The 9,991-nt window shown below is 56.3% G+C and overlaps 1 protein-coding gene across 1 annotated transcript in view; it reads right to left on the bottom strand.

Moving 5' to 3' along the window:
• Positions 1-9,991, bottom strand: part of CELSR1 (cadherin EGF LAG seven-pass G-type receptor 1) — a 155,797-nt gene that overhangs the window by 100,363 nt on the left and 45,443 nt on the right. The window lies entirely within an intron of this gene.

Genomic DNA, 9,991 nt, shown 5'->3' with positions numbered 1-9,991 from the left:
CCGCTCATGAAACGAGCCACTTAGGACTTGGGGGCTGGAAAGGGTGGAGTATTTGGGTTACCAGGTTGAGCACACCATAGGTTCCGAGCCCAGAACCAGAGGAGCTGTCCAGGGGCCGCCACAGGGGCTCCGCTCACGATGGCCACAGGGCAGCATCATCACCTCCAGGGCAGCCCTGACAGATGCAGCCATGCTGCCCAGAGGGCCTTCACCTGCCTCCCAGTGCCCGGCCCCCCAAATGTGCTCTGGGACCCGAGAAAAACCTGGCAAAGTTCACATCCTTCTCGTTCAGCTCAGATCCGTGTCCCTGCAGCCCTGATGGATCCCCCCATGAGCACACCCACCCCAGTTTCCATGAGGCGTCTGGGCACGCCCGTGAGCCCCCGGTGGGTCCCACCCCTCTCGAAGCTGTAGCCCGAAAGGCAGGCTTATTTCCGGCTTACTTCCGGGAAGCTGGAGGAAAGTCTTAGGACCACTGAGAGGATGCACTCAGGTGACACGACTTGGAAGCCATCTTGTCACTCTGGACCCAGCACAGTCCCCACCAAGGCACAAGCTTGCAGGGAGCCCTTAGAACAACGGGGAGCAGAGCACAGAAGCTTCTGCGCCTGGGACTGTTTGCCTCAGACTCAGGAGCCCTAAGCCACTTTTGGCGGGGGACACCACGCGCCACAAAACTTGTCCAGACAACGGAGAAGCATAACTGCTCCACAAGTCACAACACATCCAGGGGCAAACCTGAGATTGCGAGGGATTCTGACAGAACCAGCATCACCCCATTTGACAGGTGACAAAAACTGAGACCCTGGGAAGTCAAGTTTCACACCCACGAATACATGCTTGGTGGAGGGGGGCCCTGGCTTCCCCCCAGTAATTACGACCATCGCCTAGTAGGTCAGGCACCGAGCATTACTGTTCCATCTGGTCCTCACGATAACCTAGCAAAGCCATTTTTTTTTTTCTTTTTTTGGCTGCACGGCTCACAGGATCTTAGTTGCCTGACCAGGGATTGAACCCAGGCCCCCGGAAGGGAAAGCACGGAGTCCTAACCACTGGACCACCAGGGAATTCCCTGGAAGGACCAAATCTGAAAGAGGAAATAATATTTGTATGACCTCATTGTGGGGAGGGCACCCCAAAGGCTGGTGTAAAACCCAAAGGCCAGCGAGGTAAGGGCTCAGCTCTGTGTGCAGCTTCCGCAGAGCAGAAGGTGGATGCTGAGACCGTATCTGCTGCTCGTATACAAAGGACCGTTACTCAGCCGTAAAAGGGAACGAAATTGGGAATTGGAGAGACGTGGATGGACCTAAAGACCGTCATACAGAGTGAAGTAAGTCAGAAAGAGAAAAACAAATATCGTATATTAACGCATATATGTGGAACCTAGAAAAATGGTACAGATGAACTGGTTTGCAGGGCAGAAACAGAGACACGGACGTAGAGAACAAACGTATGGACACTAAGCGGGGAAAGCGGGGGTGGGGGGGTGGGATGAACTGGGAGATTGGGATTGACATATATACACTAATATGTGTATAATAATAACTAATAAGAACCTGCTGTATAAATAAATAAATAAAATTCAAAACCAAACAAAACAAAGGGCCAGTGGCTGGAATAAGTAATGAGGAAGAGAAATTAAGGCAAAAGATGGCACAGCCCATACAGCACGAAGCCTCAGAGATGGCACCACCCTCCTTCCCTCCCCCACACGCCAGCTACACCCAGGCAACAGGGCACATTTATTCACACTGCGGCCACAGCAGTCATCCTAAAACATTGGAATGTCCTAAAACGTCCTAAAACACTGTGGCCACAGCACCCATCCTAAAACATCACACCACTCCCTTGGGGCCCCCAAAGGCACCCAGGATAAAACCCATACTGCCTACCCCATCTTATGGTCCTATGTGGTCCGTCCCCGTCACCCTCCCTTGTCTTAGAGACACCTCCCTGCCTCAGGGCCTTTGCACACTTCATCTTCCTCCTGGAACACCGCCCTCCTTGTCACCGGTGGCTGCTCCCGGGGCCACCCGGGTCTCAGCTGCATGTCCCTCATCAGAGGGGGCCTCCGCATAACCCGTGCTCTGCCACATCCTCACTTTAACTCCCTCACAGGAGCGGCCGCAAGCTGCTTTTATTTGTTCATATCTGTCTCTCCCCGCAGTGAACCCATGAGGACCAAGAACTCGTAGGTCTTTTTCCTGCTGTGCCCGTCACTTCTAGAACAGTCCCTGGCACTCAGAAGCTCCTGGATAAACATTCAGGGAAGGGAGGGAGGGAGGGGAGAGTCCCTCTTCCAGTGGCATCTCTTTAACCCCAAGATTGACACTGGCACAAACAGCATCAGGGCCTCCATTTTTCCATCTAAGCTATTTTTCTGTGGGTGTTTCTTTTCTCTCTTTTTTTTTTGCAAAGGCCCATTACAGTAATATAGGATATAGGATATTGTTTGTTTCCTGGTGGCAGTTGTTAAGAAACAACCTTTTAATCTTAAACCACACACAAATTTGTTCTGGTCCAAGATTCGAGGGTCATGCTGATTTTAAGCTCAAAGTTCAGGCCGTCTGGGCATGCTCCAGGCTATTCTGCCCACTCCCTCCCCGGGGATGGGCAGGGAGCCCAGGAAGGCACGGCATGGAGGAATGCCCAGGAACAAGGAGCCACGTAATGACCAGAAAATAGCATTAAATATCAACTCACGTCCAACGTGCCGGAAAATAAAATACGCACCTTACTGTTAATTTTACTGTTAATTTCTTTCAAGACCATGGACCGTCCTGGACTACCAGGTCCCGGAGACAATGAGTACGCTCTGTGCTTAACTCATCTGGGTTGGATTTCTGAGTCGCCACGAGCACAAATGCGACTGCCCATCAACAGGGAGCCACTGAAATAAAGGACGGCTGTTCTCACCCCGTAGCTCGGCTCAGCGAAACCCGCTAGGTGACGCTTGCCTCCACTGGTGTCAGGGCAAGATCCAGACAACATGATGTTGAAAGGGAAAAGTAAGTCACTTTTCACACGAAACAAAAAAATATGTTTGCACACAAATCCAGAGAGCCATCGGACGGCAAAGACTTCAGCGCTGACAGTGATTCTATCTGGGTCGCTGACTTTGCTTTTAAATAAACTTTTTATTTTGGAGCAGTTCTAGATTAACAGAAAAATTGCGAAGACAGTGCAGAGAGTTTCCGTCTACCCAGCACCCAGGTTCCCCTGCCATTAACACTACTGTGACGTCAGCGTGGGGTATTTGTTAGAATGAATGAAGCAATACGGACACATTATTAACTGAAGTCCATACGCCACTCATGCTTCCTTGGTTTTACCTACTGTCCTTTCTCTGTCCCAGGACCCCACATGACATGAGTCGTCCTGTCTCCTTGCTCCTCCGGCTGTGATGGACGTTCTCAGACTTTCCTTGTCTCTGATGACCCTGACCGCTTGGAGAAGTCCTGGGCAGGAACGTTGCTGACGTTTAGGTGATTTTCGCTTTTTCCCCTAAACTTTCTTGTATCGTTTTATTCTCCTGCCCGAGCATCCATTAGGTTTATCACTTAGAAGGCTGTTTTCATTTTGGAAAACACAGAGCTCACCCAGGGCTCCCCGCAAACTTGTGCTGTAGGCACATCGTCCGTGGCTGGAGACAACAGCGCCAGAACCAACGCCTCCAAACCGGGCCAGCACAGTTTCCACGGCTTTCCCTAGGAACGGTGAGTCACTTCATTGTCCCTAAGTCACAGCGGGAAAGAGACAGAACAGATGGCAGAGCGCGACTGTGGGGTGCCCACCGGCAGGTGCTCCCCGCAAAACCCCCGACGGTGCAGGTGAGGGGGGCTTCACAGGTCTTCACGGAGGGTGGGGCCAGTCCACGCGTCCAGCTCTGGTCAGAGGACAGCCGCCGTCTACAATCTCATCCCTGTGGCCTGCTCAGCCCTGGGGGTCTCAGTGCCCAAGGGGCCGGTGGCCCACAAGGGGGCAGGGGACAGAGCTGAGTTTGCAAGAGGCGAGACAGGAGGGGACCCCAGGAGGCAGCGGGGAGGGCAGAGTCCACGGAGGAATGGACATTGTCACACAGTGGAGTGCAACCATCTTCCCAGCACAAAATGCAAAAAAGCAGCAAGGCCTGGCCAGTCGGTGGCGGGAGGCTGTGTCAGTCCTGGGGCTGCAGCACAGCCTGAGACTCACATAACTGATCCTCTCACAGCCTGGAGGCCAGAAATCCAAGATCAAGTGTCAGCAGGGTTGCTCCACATGGGGGTTCGGAGGGAGAATCCGTCCCGTGGCTCTGTCCCAGCGTCCAGTGGCTGCTGGCAGTCCTTGGTATCCCCAGCCGGCAGATGCCTCACTCCCGTCCCTGCCTCATCGTCACGTGGCCTCTCCCCACATGAGTCTGTGCCCAGATTCCCTTCTAAAAAGGTCACCAGTCCTTGGATCAGGATCCGCCCGAATCCAGGAGGTGTCAATGCTTAGCTTGATCACATCTGCTCAGATCCAACCTCCAAATAACACCTATGCTGAGGTTCAGGGGCCGTGAACTTGGGGGGACGCTACTCCACCCCAGACAGATGGGAATGTGGGTTGGTGGAGACAAGGCCACGGGGGCAGGGGAAGGTCCTGTGACGCTGCCGCCTCTTGGACCCTTGGCATAGGGCAGTGGGGGGTGGACGCGGGGGAAACGTCCATGGTGTAGACCTCGCTGACCCGGACGGCGCCCCACCACTGCCCGCAGCAGCTCCACACCGACACCTTCCACGGTGCCGCCCCTCCAGTCCTTGTCACAGCCCACGAGGGACACCTCTACTGGTCCTGCACAGATGAGGACACCAAGGCACAAGGGAGTTGACCAGCAGGCCCGGCCGAGGTCACTCGGGCAGCAAGTGGCAGGCCCAGACCGACTGAGCCTGAGCCCCTCCAACGTTGGGCAGAGGGTCCAGAGGACTACGGTCCTGGCTCGGAGGGTCCACATGGAAAGAGGCTGGTTTCTGACCCATTATACACCTGCAGCCTTGGGGACAACGCGGTGAGGCAGGGCCACCAGCAGTTGGAGATGACACGGTGCCAGGAGGGACCAGCACCCCTCGCCAGCGTCTTGGTCACCCCAATCCACACGCACCGTGGTCTAAGTTGGGGGCATCGCCGTCTCCTACCGCCAACGTGCTGCCAGGCCTGGCTGGCACAGCCCGTGACGCCGCAGTAGGCTGGCTACGGCCACATCCACTGCGGCCGTCCAGCCGGTTTGACACAAAGGCTGCCCTCCTGCTCCCTCCCGGGCCTCACCAGGGACAGGGAGTGCCTGCTGGCAGGGGGGGGGGGGGGGGGACTTTGAAGTGGTTTCCTTCCCGGGAACAGGGTGATGGGGGTTCGGGGCGCAGTTGGGCAAATGCAGGTGTCAGGCCTGGCGGGCACGCGGGCCTCAGAAGACGCTGCTTATCCTGCCCCCTCCAGGGAGGAGGGGCCTCAGGTCTGAAGGGAGGGCCCCATTCAAGCACCAGCATCTCAGGCAAATCAGGCGATGCACTTGCTCTCGACGCACCTACGGTGCCTCCTTCCCTGCCCCGGCGCATGCCGGGACCTGCCGACAGGGGCAGCCCACGCCTTGGGTTTCTCCCCCTTTGGAACCCATGTCCTCGCCCTGTCATTTCTACCATCGTCTCCCCTCAAGTTGCTGGAGGCGGGGTCCTCACAGCCCCTCCCCTGCAGGCCCCAGGCAGCCCCCCAAAGCCCACCCCCACCCAGGAGCCTGGGCCTGGGGGATGCTCCCTGACACAGAGCTCATCCCCTAACTCCTGTTTCAGGGGACGTTCCCTCCTACAGGGCCCCGAGCCTGGGCCCGCTGCACCATGCCCTCCACCTTAGTATCTGAGTCCCTCGGCCACTCTTCCTTCACCTGAAGTGACCTCGAGCCCCCCCACCCTGACTCCTCCCACGGCACCCTCCTCCAGCTGTGACCTATCTTTGCATTCCCACCCCACGCAGAGGAGGAGCCAGGCCTGGGGTCCAGGCGTCAGTGGGGACCCCAACCTGCCTTGCAGGGGGGCACCTGGGCCAGTCCCCTCAACCTGGCACCTGCTGGTCAACCAAGACAGCTCACGGGGGACACTTCCCTGGCGGTCCCGTGGTTAAGACTCTGTGTTTCCAAAGCAGGGGGTGCGGGTTGGATCCCTGGTCAGGGAACTAAGATCCCGCATGCCATGCAGCGTGGCCAAAAAAAAAAAAAAAAAGAGAGAGAGAGAAAGACAGCTCAGGGGGCTCAGGATCAGGCAGCATGTACAACCCACCTGTCCGGGGTCCCGGGCCTCGCCACCAGTCACTCACTGCACACGACGCATCTAGCTTACATGTGAAAACGAACACCCCAGACTATCCCAGGAGCTCTGAGGCACACACATGGCTCTTTTAAACACCAAACGCTGGCTCCCTGCTGGAAGGGCAATGCCCCTCGGCCCCTCGCCAGGGGTGTCCCATCCAGGACTCTCGCCTCCGCTGCCCCTCCTGAGAATCCCAGCGGCAGCAACAGTGCCCTTGCTCCCTGTGTCCCTAGCGTCCACCCGCGCGGGTCCTCCTACTTCCGCTGTGACATCAAGAGGATGAAACGGGAGGCTGGGCCCACGTCCCCACAGCCACAGACGCACCCACGCACAGCAGCTTCAGGTAAGCTGTGTGCAGAAAACCCAGCCCCCAAGCTGCGCTCGACAGACGATCCGACACACCACGTCAGGGGATCCCAGTGCCAGAAACATCTTCGGGAAGGATGAAAATGATGCGTTAGGTATATTTTTGTGACGGGTCCATGTCACGACCCCTCCCCAGTCCTGACCTCGTGCCCGGTCTCCCCCTTAACTTGGTCAGGGACTCTTAGGAGCAAGCCCTGCTCAGCCCATCTGTAAGGGGGGCGGCAGCAAGGGCACCCCCAACGAGGATGCCAGGAAAACCCCCAAGACACTGGGCAGGAACAGCCGGCAAGCGCCCTCAAGCACTCGGAAAGCACTCAATCAACTCTCCACGTGGCTACCATTCTTAGTAACCACCCCAAATAAAATATAACCAGGTGCAAGAAACTTGCCATGGCCGTTAAGGAGCCAGGAGGGAAAGAACAAACCCCATCTGAACGTGGGCCCAGGCCAGGCTGCAGGGTCCCCTCAAGTCATCCCAAAGCCGGGACCTCACTGCTCCAATCAAACGGCCATGCACACACGGGCACCAGGAAGCCCACGCACGGGTAAAGGATGAGCAATTTGATGTTCGGCTTTAAAATATCTACAGCTTCAAATCCACAGTCATTGAAATTAAATATGTGATTTGATCTTGCCACGTTATTCTGTTTCCCGGCTTATGGACCCAGCATCCTCCCCCCCCTCCAAAATTATAAAATTGTAGCAAATGACAAGAAATTATTCTCTCCCAAGATACGGAGAGAGGAGCAGCTACAACTCCAGACCACCAGGATCAAGTGAGTCAAATACGCATGGGACACATTAGGAAATGCCTGGCCTCAGGAAGCATGAGGCCTGGGGAGACCTTACAAAGGAGGGGGATCCTGGCACCGGCTACGATGCGGATGAACCTCAGGACAGTGTGCTGAGCAAGAGAAGCCAGTCACAAAAAGACAGATACCGTGTGATCCCACGGAGATGGGGTGTCCAGAGTGGTCAGCTTCACAGAGACAAGAGAGCAGACAGTGGGTGCCAGGGGCTGGGGGAGGGATATCGGGGGTTAGTGTTTAATGGGGACAGAGTCTCAGTTCTGCAAGATGAACAAGTCCAGGAGATGGACGGTGGTGATGGTCACACAACAGTGTGAACGGACGTAACGCCACGGACCTGTGCACCTAAAAATGGTTAAATGGCAACTCTGATGTTATGTAAATTTTACTACGATTATAAATAAATAAAAACATGAGTACATAAATACGCATAAAGGGAGAATGAAGAAATGAGAAAACAAGCTTCCTTCTCTTGTCACTCCCACTTTTATTATTTACTCTAAAATTGCCTGATGGAGGATAACAGTGATTCAGCAATGCGCTTTCCTAATGTCATGTATGAAATAAAGGTCCTATCCCAAGGCCGAAGTTAATGTCTAATGCAGCATTAAGCTTTTCCATGAGAAGCAAATCATCATGTCCATGCTGGATGGAACCTTCTGGAAGGCTGAAGTTGTACCAGGCCCCACTCCCAGCCGAGTGCTGGGAGCAGAACGGCCTTTGCCTTCAGAGCTGGGCGCCACTTTCTGACCCGCAATGATGGTGAAAACACTGAGTTACTGCTTAGGGGGAGCTAGAGCCACCACCAGCTGTTTACACCGTCAACTAAACACTGCGAAAGAAACCAGCACATGCCTGTGGTGAAAACACACCGGCCGCCACCAGCTCCGATGGGATCACACCAAGATTTTCGTCAGGGACCTTTGTCGTTCCTGGTTTTTGTTTTATTTCAAGTACTGGCTGAACAATACGTAGGCATCGTTGGCCGAACAGAAACCCAGAAGTCTGATCTCACCACACTCCTTGTTGGGGACTCGTGGTGATCACCAGGCCGGACCCGGGGGCTGTGTTAGGATTCGGAGGACAAAAGCAGTGATGCAGGGGCTCAGGCGTCAGGGCGGGCCCCCTCCGCCACGGGCGGCAGTGTGGACGCTCAGGGGCTGGCGGGGCATAACTTGAGGCCTGGGGCCAGCCCAGGCACTAGAGGATGCCAAGCAGCGCCCCAATGCCAGTTAGTCACCCCTCCCCATCTCCAGCTGTCACAACCACAAACGTCTCCAGACATTGTCAGACATCCGCCGGGGACATAATCGCATCCAGGTGACAGCCCTGCTCTAGTAAACAACACAAAGTTTTCTGGACTCATCCTCCGGCTTGAGACTCTTGGGAAGAACCAGGAGCCCGGGCAGCAGCTGGGCTCGAGGTTCCGCACCCCATGGCTGCCGGGCCGGCCCGGGGGCTCTACTCCTCCTGCAGTGCGGCTGGGGCTTCCCTCCGCCGTCGGGGCCAACAGGGAGCCCGTCCAGCCTCACTTTTCCCTGCCAGAGCCAGAAAGGCCACCCTTCTGCTCTGTCCTAGGAAAATGGGAAAAGTTCCCCGAGGCAAAGACTTAATACCAAAGTGGACTTAAAAGAACTAGTGACGGCCTGCCCTGCCGGCACGATCACATGGCCCCAGGCACCTGCCGAGGGACACTCACATGTCCTCTGGCCCCGGGCAGGTCCAGGAGCGGCTGTCAGCCCAAGAGAGCTGTGGGCGATAAAGAGCGATTTTTTTTTTTTTTTTGCGGTACGGGGGCCTCTCACTGTTGTGGCCTCTCCCGCCGCGGAGCACAGGCCCCGGACACACGCAGGCTCAGCGGCCACGGCTCACGGGCCCAGCCGCTCTGCGGCATGTTGGGATCCTCCCGGACCGGGGCACGAACCCGTGTCCCCTGCGTCGGCAGGCGGACTCTCGACCACTGCGCCACCAGGGAAGCCCAAAGAGCAATTTTTAACAAATGCACCAACTCAACCCAGCCTGTGGGCCTCTGAGCCCAGGGGCCCTGCTGGGTCCCCCAGGCCTCTTCACTCACTGCAAGCAGCCCACAGCCAGCCCAGGGACACAGGAGAGCCAAGCACCAGTCTGGTACATTCCAGGCTCCGGCTCCAAAAGTGCCATCTGCCACCCAGCTGGGAAGAGGCCACCAAGCTCCTGCAGCCGCTTGGATGGTCGGAGTGGCAGGTGACCCGGGCAGCCCTGGCACGTGACCTTGGGTGAGGCGTAAGTGCACCCATGTGCCATTTCTCCTCCTTCTCGGCTGGAGGGGGTCCTGCACATGCGCACCTGCAGGCACTGGTTGAAGAACGCTCCCCGGGCTTCATTTAGTACTGGAAGTTTCCAATTCTCCAACACTGCACGTGGACTCTTGTTTGGCCTTGACCTCGTGCTCGCCGACAGCGCCTCTGACATCCTGACTATCTCCAGGAGCCACTGGTGACAGATGCCCGCCCCCCCCCCCCC

Source organism: Lipotes vexillifer, unplaced genomic scaffold (genome assembly GCF_000442215.2).
Source record: "Lipotes vexillifer unplaced genomic scaffold, Lipotes_vexillifer_v1.1 scaffold382, whole genome shotgun sequence".
Classification (NCBI taxonomy): Eukaryota; Metazoa; Chordata; class Mammalia; order Artiodactyla; family Lipotidae; genus Lipotes; species Lipotes vexillifer.
Note: the sequence above shows the minus strand (reverse complement) of the source record. Positions and strands in the feature narration are given on the sequence as shown.